The following is a 12,928-nucleotide window of genomic DNA, read 5'->3' on the forward strand; positions in this document are numbered from 1 at the left end:
CTGTCACGGCACGGCTAATCATCTGTCGGTTCTCAATCAGGTTGGAATAGAATCCCTTGATTCTTTTGCGTCTGTCACCAACGCCCAACCTTCAGGAGTTTGAAGCTCGTCACAGTCATTCAATACCGGAATCCTACTCGGAATACCACAGACAAGGTTAGACTTTCCGGATTCTCGGGATCCTACTCGGAATACCATAAACAAGGTTAGATTTTCCGGATCCCCATGAATGCCTCCATCTATCTAGCTTATACCACGAAGATTCTGTTGGGGAATCTAAGAGATATGCGCCCGGCCTAAAGTAGAACGGAAGTGGTTGTCAATCACGCGCGTTCATAGGTGAGAATGATGATGAGTGTCACGGATCATCACATTCATCAAGTTGAAGTGCAACGTATATCTTAGAATAAGAATAAAAGAGAATTGAATATAAAGTAATGGTAATTGTATTGAAACTTGAGGTACAGCAGAGCTCCACACCCTTAATCTATGGTGTGCAGAAACTCCACCGTTGAAAATACATAAGTGAAAGGTTCAGGCATGGCCGAATGGCCAGCCCCCATGGTCTAAGGACTATGCGCCCCCAGATGTTCGTTAGATCTAAAGTGATCAAAAGATGTCTAATACAATAGTTAAAAGTCCTATATATACTAGACTAGCTACTAGGGTTTACATGAGTAAGTAATTGATGCATAAATCCACTTTCGGGGCCCACTTGGTGTATGCTTGGGCTGAGCTTGATCTATCCACGAGCTGAGGCTTTTCTTGGAGTTGAACGCCGAGTTATAGCGTGTTTCTGGCGTTCAACTCCGGGTTATGACGTGTTTCTGGCGTTTAACTCCAGACAGCAGCATGTACTTGGCGTTGAGCGCCACTTTACGTCGTCAATTTCCGAATAAAATATGAACTATTATATATTTCTGGAAAGCTCTGAATGTCTACTTTCCAAAGCCGTTGAGAGCGCGCCATTTGGAGTTCTGTAGCTCCAGAAAATCCATTTTGAGTGCAGGGAGGTCAGAATCCAACAGCATCAGCAGTCCTTTTGTCAGCCTTTTTTAAGAGTTTTGCTCAAGTCCCTCAATTTCAGCCAGAAATTACCTGAAATCATAGAAAAACACACAAACTCATAGTAAAGTCTAGAAATGTGAATTTAACATAAAAACTAATGAAAACATCCCTAAAAGTAGCTTGAACTTACTAAAAACTACCTAAAAACAATGCCAAAAAGCGTATAAATTATCCGCTCATCAGAAACCTAGAACGAAAAATCACTCGACTGGCACCATTGAAAACATCGAAATTGTAGCATGTCCCTCAAGCCAGAACACCGACAAAATGATGAAGATAGGAGGCACTGCCAAGATCCCAAACGGACAAAGAGCGAGCACATCATAATAGGAGCCACCCGGTTCACCGAAAAAATCTTAAAAGGCAAGTTACCAAAAGGTATTGACAAGCCGACAAACATAAAATACGACGGCACGAAAGAGCCCCAGGAACACCTAACGCCCTTCGAAGCTAGGATAAACCTGGAAGGAGTCGCCAACGTGGTCCGATGTAGGGCATTCCCAGTAACCCTAGCCGGTCCTACGATCAGGTGGTTTAGCACCCTCCCAAATGGCTCGATCACTATTTTTTACGATATCTCCAGGAAATTTATACCACAATTCACCACAAGAATTGCCAAAGCAAAACACCCGATCAACCTGCTCAAAGTCACCTAACGACAAGACAAACCCACGAGGAAGTACCTTGATAGGTTCAACGACGAGTACCTAACGGTTGATGAGTTCACAAATTCCATGGCCAACCTTTGTTTGACCAACGGACTCATGAATGAAGACTTTTGGAAACACCTAATCACCAAGCCGGTGTGGACGATGCATGAGATTCAGAACATGACAAGAGAGTACATAAATGACAAAAAGCTCAGCAAGTTGTGACCGCCAATAAACGACACCATGGCAACACGGCACAACGAAGCAAACCCCACCCAAAGAAACCCCAAAGGAGCACTTGAAGCCTGCCCCCACAAACCGACCACCTAGAGTAGAAAAATTCACAAACTACACATCTCTACTAGTCTCAATCACAGAGATCTATCATCAGATAGCAAAGCAAGGCATCCTCCTAAGGGCACAACAATTGAAGGAATGGGCAAGCAACAACAAAAGCCTATATTTTGATTATCACAAAGGATACGAGCACAAGACTCAAGACTGCTTCGATCTGAAAGATGTCCTGGAACAAGCCATCTGAGATGCAAAACTTCTTGAGTCATAGATATATTTAATCAGTGTTATGAAAAATAATTAAAAAAATAGAGAAGATCAGAGGGATTTAATTTAGAGGCATTAGAAGCCAAATGAGAATGGATGACGAATAATATAAGGACAGATAAAAGAGATAGAAAAACGGATGCATTTGTTTGTGTCTGTGTCTGTGTCTGTGTGGTTTGATTAACTTATATGCTACACTTCAAAACTCATCAAAGTGAAAACCAACATTCACAGTTATATATATATATATATATTATGATGATTAATTAAAAGATTCAACATTCTTGCAACATAAAAATAATTAATTAAGAGTGAAATAGCAAGAATAAAGATACATATTACTACTTATGTACACGTAAAAGAAAAGAAAAAAGAACAAGTGTCTAATTTAAGTAATGTGCATAGTTGATGACTGAATTTGAATTCAAAAATAGAGACTCAATTGAAGATACTAGTATAAGTACATGAATACATCTATCACCCAGAGACGGTTCGTCAATGTATGATATCCATCATATATTCACATTGACATAACATAAATTTAGAAATTGAAACCAAATCCCCAACCCACCTATGATGACACACTTTAATTTCTTAATTTGAAGGAATGCCACACTTTCAGGAACTACTGAGTATTGATCCCTAATCAGAGATTCCGCTATCCATTCAAATGATAAGATTTATTCACCACTCCTGCATTACCAACACTCCTTTCCCACATGCTTGAAATTTTATTGGAAAAAGAGGAATTAATTGTATGAAATTGAAAATCTAACATCCAAGCGATGAAAAATGGAGGGGTTTCAGTTTCAGTTAATTAGTGGATTGCATGTTAGGGTTCGAAAGGAAAGACGCGAGCAGCACATGGAGAAGATCCGGGAAGGGGTGTGATGAGGTTTCGGTGCGACAGAAGTTCAGTGCAATAGAGGTTTGGTGTGATGGTGGTGTAAGGCTGAGAGGCGTCGCCGATGGAATGTGGAGACGCAGACGTATCGTGATTGAAATGAGGAGCTCGTAGTGACAACCCTTGTTTTAATATTTTTCGACGAAAAATTTTAAATTACAAACAAATTTTTTGTCTTTAATAATTTAATTAAACGCAGCATTGTGTCTATTGAAATACAGACAAATTTTCTGTCAGCAATTATTTTCCATAAAACCACTAATTTTTCGGACAGAATTATCGACAGATTCTCTTTTCCATTTGTAATTCATGCTAATTCATTTTTCTTTATTTTCAACGAAAATTTCCTCGCAAAATCTGTATGTATTTCCATGGGATAAAATCTGTCGAAAATAACGCAGCATTTTGTCCATTTAAATACATACGAATTTTCTCGTGGTAATTATCTTCCATAAAAAACACTAATTTTTTGGACAGAATTATCGACAGATTTTCTTTTCCTTTTGTAATTCATGCTAATTCATTTTTTTTTATTTTCGATGAAAATTCCCTTGCAAAATCTGTCTGTATTTTCATGGGATAAAATCTGTCGAAAATATCCATTTGTAATAAGTAGTTTTCTAGTAATGATGGTCCATTTTCAATGAAGGGGCGGCCGGTTGGCCGAGACAGCAATCCGTTAGTAAGGAGGGGCAGTCGTGGCTATTGAGTAGGCCATTCGTTAATAGAGGACAAGGCAGAGGTGTGAGGGCAGGGCAGGGAGTAGGCGAGCCTCAAAGGAGGGGGCGGTCCGCCGCTGGTGGAAGGGTACGTGTGGCCTAGGCTTCTATCTGTCCTGGGGGAGCGGCAGGCGATCGAAGTGCTGAAGGGCGGGCGGGTGGACATTCGTCCAATAAACACAAAATTTTAGAATAAAATAAAACACAAAATAGAAAACTTTTAAATTCCATATTTGAGATATATATATACCTTGTGGAGATAATTTTTTTTAAAGAAATTGTTACGTATGTGCTGTAAAAAGTTTATGTTTTGCAGTTAAGAATTTCTATAATTTGTTTAATCTAACTATATTTTGTCTTTCATTTCACACATTTATGTGTTTACTTTATAAATTTATTTTTTATTACTAATATTTCTGTGCTTCTCATTTTAAATTTTTGGACAACCTATTTTGTAACAAACGAGTAATAAATATAAAGAAAGATTAAGCCGTCTTGAGATTATCAGCTGGGAAGATAACATATGTGTATTATGTAATAATGATGTGAAACATATATACGACTTGTTTTTAGGCTGTGTATTTGCTTGGCAAGTTTAGAATGTTTGGTTATCGGAAATTAGCCGACAGTGGTCTTTTCCGGGGTCGATGAAAGAACATTTCCTTTGTTGGACAGAGGAACCGAGGAGGAAGGCTGATAGAGAGCAACGGTTGAGATGCTTTTACGCGATTCTTTGGAACATTTGGTTGAAAAGAAATAGAAGAATTTTTCAGAATAAAAACAAATGTGCGGAAGATATTATCAGCATGACCGTGATGAGCTATAACGGGTGAAAAGGGGTGGATCCGTTTAGTTGTTGATGGCTATGCCGGAGATGACATGTGATTCTTTTTTGTGTTGTTGTGTTAGTTCTCTAATTTTGGATTGGTGTATTGTCAGGTTAGTTTGTTCCACTATATTGTGTTGAGATCCTTATTTTAAAAAAAAAAATATATATATATATATATATATATATATATAATTTCAAAAAACACAAAAATTAAGCATTTTTTACCTCCATTTTGATGATAAACACAAAAAAATTGGATAGAAATATAAAAAGTAAACACAAATAATTTGGGTATATAATGAGTTTTTTTTAATGAAATTTATGTTTGTGTGCAAAAATTTTTATGTTTTGTAGTTAAAAACTTGTGTTTTTTATTTTATGTTCATATTCATAAATTGTAGTATTTTTTACTAAAGGTATTGTGTTTTTTATTTTTTTAGTTAAAATTTTTTTTGTGACAAATATTCAGAACATAAACACAAAACTTTTTGAAATAAAATATAGAATTTGTGAAAGAAAACATAAGAATTTTATATTTTTGTTTTATTTATTTTGTTTATAAACATTTTTTTAAAAAATATTTGTTTTTCTTTTTCCTTTTTTTTTGGTTGTTTTTTTCCCTCTTCTTTTTCTTCTTTTACTTTCTTTTTGTTTTTGTTATCTAAAAAAATAAAATGGGTAAAAAATATAGAGCTAAGCAATAAAGAAAAGTAAAGAAAAAAAAGGACGAGCAAGAAAAACAATAGTAGAGGAAAATGAATTAAAAAACGAAAATAAAAAAGTAGGATCAACATTAGTAAAAAAATAAAGCATGTTGTAAAATAAATAAATAAAAAAGATATAATAAATATAAAATAAAGAAGTGTAAACAAAAGACTTTAGTATTGATATTCATCAATATAATTATCTCACTATAATAATAGAAGTAATTCATATATTTACTAGTATTATATATGTATTGCAACTTAAAACCCACGGAGAAATATAGAAAGAGAGAGAATTTTATATGTTATTGTAGTGTGTATTGCTTCAGAACAAACTCATATTTATACATGTATAGAGTCTTCTTTTTTTTAATTTCATTAAATATAATTTTCCTTGGTAACATGGCATTCACTATGAAAAAGCTGAGCCGCCCATGTTAAATGGGAATCCATCTCATAATTATTACAACACTCCTCTTTGAATGACCATTTAGGATTATACCTCATTAAAATCGTACTAAAAAAAATCCAATAGAAAAAAAAACTTTAGTGAAAGAAAAAGAGTATAAAATCTTTTGTGATGGGGATTGCCTCATTAAAAACCTTGTCAAGAAAAACCAAATGGGAAAAAACCTGATCAAGGGAAAAAGAGTACAGTCTCTCCCTCTTATCGACATTATTTAATATCTCGAAATCGGCGCATCTCAATCTGATGTACCAATTTTTCAAAGGAAGATTTTGGGAGTGACTTTGTAAATAAATCTGCCAGATTATCACTTGAGCGGGTTTGTTGGATATCAATTGTTCCTTGATTTTAAAGGTCATGAGTGAAGAAGAATTTGGGACAAATATATTTTGCTCTATCACCTTTGATGTATCCACTCTTAAGTTGAGCAGTTCATGCTGTATTATTTTCAAACAGAACGGTTGGAGCTATCTTATGATCAATCAATCAACATGATGACAGAATATATTGGATTGAACTCCTGAACCAAAAACACTTGCGACTAGCTTCATGTATTGCTAGTATTTCAGCATGATTAAAGGATGTTGCTGTAATCGTCTGTTTCGTGGACCTCCATGATATAGCTGTACCACCATATGTGAACAGATATCCTATTTGAGATCTCCCTTTGTGTGGGTCAGACAAGTATCCTATATCGGCATAGCCAACTAGTTGTGACTTGGATCCATATAGATAAAACAATCTCATATCAACTGTTCTATAAAGATATCGAAAGATTTGTTTGATTCCATTCCAATGTCTTCTGGTTGGAGAGGAACTATATCTTGCTAATAAATTCACAGCAAATGATATACTGGGTCATGTATTATTAGCAAGATACATTAGCACTCCAATGGCACTAAGATATGGTACTTCAAGACCAAGGATATCTTTATTTTTTTTCTTTAAGACAGAATTGATCTTTTTCCACATTCAAAGACCTTACGATCATTGGGGTTCTTAATGGATGTGACTTATCTATATAAAATCTCTTTAAGATCTTTTCTGTGTATATTGTTTGATGAATAAAGATCTTATTTTTTGTATGCTCGATCTGCAGGCCGAGACAAAATTTAGTCTTTTCAAGATCTTTCATCTCAAACTCTTCTTTTAGAGCTTTTATAATTGTTGGAATCTCTTCAGGAGTTCCAGTGATATTTAAATCATCAATGTACACAGCGATTATAATGAATCCAGATACAGATTTCTTTATGAAAATACATGGGTAGATATTATCATTCTTGAATCCATTTTTTACCAGATACTCAATAAGACGATTATACCACATTCGTCCAGATTGCTTTAGACTATATAAAGATCTTTGCAATTTGACTGTGTATAACTGGTGCACGAAATTATAATCCCAATATCAAAATCAAGATTTCTTATGATTTCGTACCACTAACCAGCAAGTGCACTGGGTCGTCCAAGTAATACCTTACGTGAGTAAGGGTCGATCCCACGGAGATTATTGGTTTGAAGCAAGCTATGTTTATTTTATTATTCTTAGTCAGGATATCAATTATAATTATCAGTATGAATTATTAGAAAAATAAAAGAGCGTTTAATAATTACTTGTTATGCAATAATGGAGAATATGTTGGAGTTTTGGAGATGCTTTGTCCTTCTCATTTAAGCTTTCCTCTTGTATTCCTCTTCCCACACGCAAGGCTCCTTCCATGGCAAGCTATACGTAGGGTGTCACCGTTGTCAATGGCTACTTTCCATCCTCTCAGTGAAAATGGTCCAAATGCTCTGTCACAGCACGGCTAATCAGCTGCTGGTTCTCGATCATGTTAGAATAGAATCCATTGATTCGTTTGCGTTTGTCATCACGCCCAACACTCGCGAGTTTGAAGCTCGTCACAGTCATCCAATCCCAGAATCCTACTCGGAATACCACAGACAAGGTTTAGACTTTCCGGATTCTCATGAATGCCGCTATCAATTCCAGCTTATACCACGAAGATTCTGATTAAGGAATCTAAAAGATACTCATTCAATCTGATGTAGAACGGATGTGGTTGTCAAGCACACGTTCATGAATTGAGGAAGGTGATGAGTGTCACAGATGATACCTTCTTCATAGTTAAGCGCGAATGAACATCTTAGATAAGAACAAGCGTGTTTGAATGGAAAACAGAAGTAATTGCATTAATTCATCGAGATGTTGCAGAGCTCCTCACCCCCAACAATGGAGTTTAGAGACTCATGCCGTCAAAGAGTATAAAATTCAGATCTAAAAATGTCATGAGATACAAAATAAGTCTCTAAAAGTTGTTTAAATACTAAACTAGTAACCTAGGTTTACAGAAAATGAGTAGACTAAGATAATTGTTGCAGAAATCCACTTCTGGGGCCCACTTGGTGTGTGCTGGGGATGAGACTTAAGCTTTTCATGTGCCTGGATTGTTTCTGGAGTTGAACGCCAAGTTGTAACGTGTTTTTAGCGTTGAACTCCAACTTGTAACCTGTTTTTGGCGCTGGACGCCAGACTGCAACATGAAACTGGCGTTGAACGTCAGTTTACGTCATCTATCTTCGCGCAAAGTATGGACTATTATATATTGCTGGAAAGCCCTGGATGTCTACTTTCCAACCCAATTGAGAGCGCGCCAATTGGACTTCTGTAGCTCCAAAAAATTCATTCCGAGTGCAAGGAGGTCAGAATCCAACAACATCAGCAGTCCTTTTTCAGCCTAAATCAGATTTTTGCTCAGCTCCCTCAATTTCAGCCAGAAAATATTTGAAATCACAGAAAAATACACAAATTTATAGTAAAGTCCAGAAATAAGATTTTTGCTTAAAAACTAATAAAATTATATTAAAAACGAATTAAAACATGCTAAAATCTACATGAAAAAACCCCAAAAAAAGCGTATAAAATATCCGCTCATCAATAACCCCTGTGAACATTCATTGGATGGTTTAGATATCTTTAGTCATTCAGGAACTTTCATACAGATACCACGATCTAATGAACTATATAAGTAGGCTGTTACCACATCCATTAAATGCATACGTAGTTTATCATATGCGGACAAACTGGCTAAATAATGCAATGTTATTTGTATCCATTACAGGGAAATATGTTTATTCATAATCTATACCGGGCCTTTGTGAAGAAACCTTGTGCCACAAGTTGAGTTTTATAGCATACAACTTCATTTTTCTCATTTTGTTTTCTCACAAATATCCATCTGTATCCAACAAGTTTTACATCTTCTGCTATACGGACTACAGGTCCAAAAACTTCATGTTTTGCAAGTGAGTCTAATTCAGCCTTCATAGCTTCTTTTATTTTTGGACAATCATTCCTTTGTTGACATTCTTCGATTGTTCTTAGCTCAAGATCTTTACTTTCATGCATGATATTTAATGCCACATTATCTGCAAATATTTCACTGATAATTGTCCTTTTCAGGTCTCATTTTTCTCCTGTAAAGACATAATTTATTGAGATCTCATCATTTTCAGAATTTTCAGGTACCTGAATGTGTAACACCCTAAATTTTAGCACGTCTTGATCGTACTAAAGATAAGGCGTTATCCTTTTGTCAGCTATTTAATATTGAGTTTCTACATGTTAACTTGTCGATAGTTTTTCAGAAAAACAAAATTCTTTTTATTTTGATATATACCTCAAGCTCAACTATGTCAGATAAACATATACTCACTGATGAGCGGATAATTTATACGCTTTTTGGCATTGTTTTTAGTATATTTTAGTTAGTTTTTATTACATTTTTATTAGTTTTTAGTTAAAATTTATTTTTTTGGGCTTTACTATGAGTTTGTGTATTTTTCTGTGATTTTAGGTATTTTCTGGCTGAAATTGAGGGACCTGAGCAAAAATCTGATTCAGAGGCTGACAAGGACTGCAAATGCTGTTGGATTCTGACCTCCCTGCACTCGAAGTAGATTTTCTGGAGCTACAGAAGCCCAATTGGCGCTCTCTCAATTGCGTTGAAAAGTAGACATCCTGGGCTTTCCAGCAATGTATAATAGTTCATACTTTGCCCGAGATTTGATGGCCCAAACCGGCGTTGCAAATCAGCTTCAGAATTCCCGGCGTTTAACGCCGGAACTGGCACAAAAATTGGAGTTAAACGCCCAAACTGGCATAAAAGCTGGCGTTTAACTCCAGAAAAAGTCTCTACACATGAAAGCTTCAATACTCAGCCCAAGCACACACCAAGTGGACCCCGGAAGTGGATTTTTACGTCATTTACTCATTTCTGTATACCCTAGGTTACTAGTTCACTATTAATAGGATCTTTTGACATTGTATCTTCACCTCATGACACATTACACGTTTCTTATTGTATCTTCTACGGCATGAGTCTCTAAACCCCATGGTTGGAGGTGAGGAGCTCTGCTGTGTCTTGATGGATTAATGCAATTACTACTATTTTTCATTCAATCACGCTTGCTTCTATTCTAAGATATCACTTGTTCCTAAACTTGATGAATGTGATGATCCGTGACACTCATCATCATTCTCACCTATGAATGTGTGCCTGACAACCACCTCCGTTCTACCTTAGATTGAGTAGATATCTCTTGGATTCTTCAATCAGAATCTTCGTGGTATAAGCTAGAATCGATGGCGGCATTCAAGAGAATCCGGAAGGTCTAAACCTTGTCTGTGGTATTTTGAGTAGGATTCAATGATTGAATGAATGTGACGAGCTTCAAACTCCTGAAGGCTGGGCGTTAGTGACAGACGCAAAAGAATCACTGGATTCTATTCCAACCTGATTGAGAACCGACAGATGATTAGCCGTGCTGTGACAGAGCGCGTTGAACATTTTCACTGAGAGGATGGGAGGTAGCCATTGACAACGGTGAAACCCTACATACAGCTTGCCATGGAAGAAGCCTTACGTGCATGAAGAAGAAGACAGTAGGAAAGCAGAGATTCAGAAGATAGAGCATCTCCAAAACCTCAACCTGATCTCCATTACTGCAAAACAAGTACTTATTTCATGTTCTTTTACCTTTCACAATCAACCCTGATAATTATTGATATCCTGACTAAGAGTTACAAGATAACCATAGCTTGCTTCAAGCCGACAATCTCCGTGGGATCGACCCTTACTCACGTAAGGTATTACTTGGACAACCCAGTGCACTTGCTGGTTAGTTGTGCGGAATTGCAAAAGTGTGATTGCAATTTCGTGCACCACTCACATAACTATTATTAATACATAATAATAATTCATGCAAGACTCAACTATAAACCTACCCCTCTATAAAAATACACTTTAAAACATCAAGGGCAAGGGGAAAATAAAATCAAAGATTAAACCAAAAACTAAAAATACGATTACATATATATGTAAAACCTTGTGGATTAGTCGCGGCTCCTCGCCGAGGATTCCTGAACCTGTTGCTAAAACAGAAGATCTGTTGGCGGGTGGTGCACGAAATTGTGATCACACTTTTCACAACTCCACACAACTAACCAACAAGTGCACTGGGTCGTCCAAGAAATATCTTACGTGAGTAAGGGTCGATCCCACGGAAATTGACGGCTTGAAGCAAGCTATGGTTATCTTGTAAATCTCAGTCAGGCGGATTCAAATGGTTATGATGTTTTGATAATTAACAGATAAATAAAACATAAAATAAGATAAAGATACTTATGTAATTCATTGGTGGAAATTTCAGATAAGCGTTTGAAGATGCTTTGTTGCTTCTGAATCTCTGCTTTCCTGTTATCTTCCTCCAATTATGCATCCTCCCTTCCATGGCAAGCTGTAAGTTGGTGGATCACCGTTGTCGATGGCTATCATCCGTCCTCTTAGTGAAAATGGTCCGACTACGGCTCTCACCACAGGGCTAATCATCTGTCGGTTCTCACTTGTGTCGGAATAAGATCCATTGATCCTTTTGCACACTGTCACTACGCCCAACAGTCGCGACTTTGAAGCTCGTCACAGTCATCCCCTCCCAGATCCTACTCAGAATACCACAGACAAGGTTTAGACTTTCTGGATCTCAGAAATGCTGCCAATTGTTTCTAGCCTATACCACAAAGGTTCTGATCTCACTGATTTGAATGCTCTGTTGTCAGGAGATGCTAGTCAAAGACATGGATCAGAGACCCAAGAGAATATACTCCAGCTGGTGTCCAATGACTACGTTGAACATCATGTAGACCGTTTGTGGTTGCCAGGCACGTAGATCTTGGCTAAGCGAGTACTGAAGATAGTGGGTGATTGTCACGGATCATCCCTTCAGTCTGACTTAACGGAATTAAGTACGAGAGTATATCTTGGAGAAGAAGTAGGCGTGAATTGAAAGAAAAACAATAGTACTTGCATTAATTTTTGAGGAACAGCAGAGCTCCTCACTTTAATCTATGAGGTGTAGAAACTCCACCATTGAAAATACATAAGAACAAAAGGTCTAGGCATGGCCGAATGGCTAGACTCCCAAATGGCATAAGAATTCGAAAACAGGGGAAGAAGACCCCCATACAATAATAAAACGTGCTATTTATACTAAACTAGTAAACTAGGTTTACAGAAAATAAGTAAATAGTGCAGAAATCCACTTCTGGGGCCCACTTGGTGTGTGCTTGGGCTGAGCTTTGAAGCTTTCACATGCATAGCCCATCCTTGGAGTTAAACTCCAGCTTGGGTGCCAGTTTGGGCGTTTAACTCCAGCTTTGGTGCTAGTTCTGGCGTTTTACGCCAGAAAAAGTCTCTGGTGGCCGTTTGGATGCCAGTTTGGGCCATCAAGTCTCGGGCAAAGTATAGACTATTATACATTGCTAGAAAGCCCAAGATGTCTACTTTCCAACACAAGTGAGAGCACACCAATTGGGAGTTCAGAATCCAACAGCATCTACAGTCCTTTCTCAGCCTCTGAATCAGATTTTTGCTCAGGTCCCTCAATTTTAGCCAAAAAATACCTGAAATCAAAGAAAAACACAAAAATTCATAGTAAAGTCTAGAAATGTAAATTTTGCATAAAAACT

Source organism: Arachis stenosperma, chromosome 3 (assembly GCF_014773155.1).
Source record: "Arachis stenosperma cultivar V10309 chromosome 3, arast.V10309.gnm1.PFL2, whole genome shotgun sequence".
NCBI lineage: Eukaryota > Viridiplantae > Streptophyta > Magnoliopsida > Fabales > Fabaceae > Arachis > Arachis stenosperma.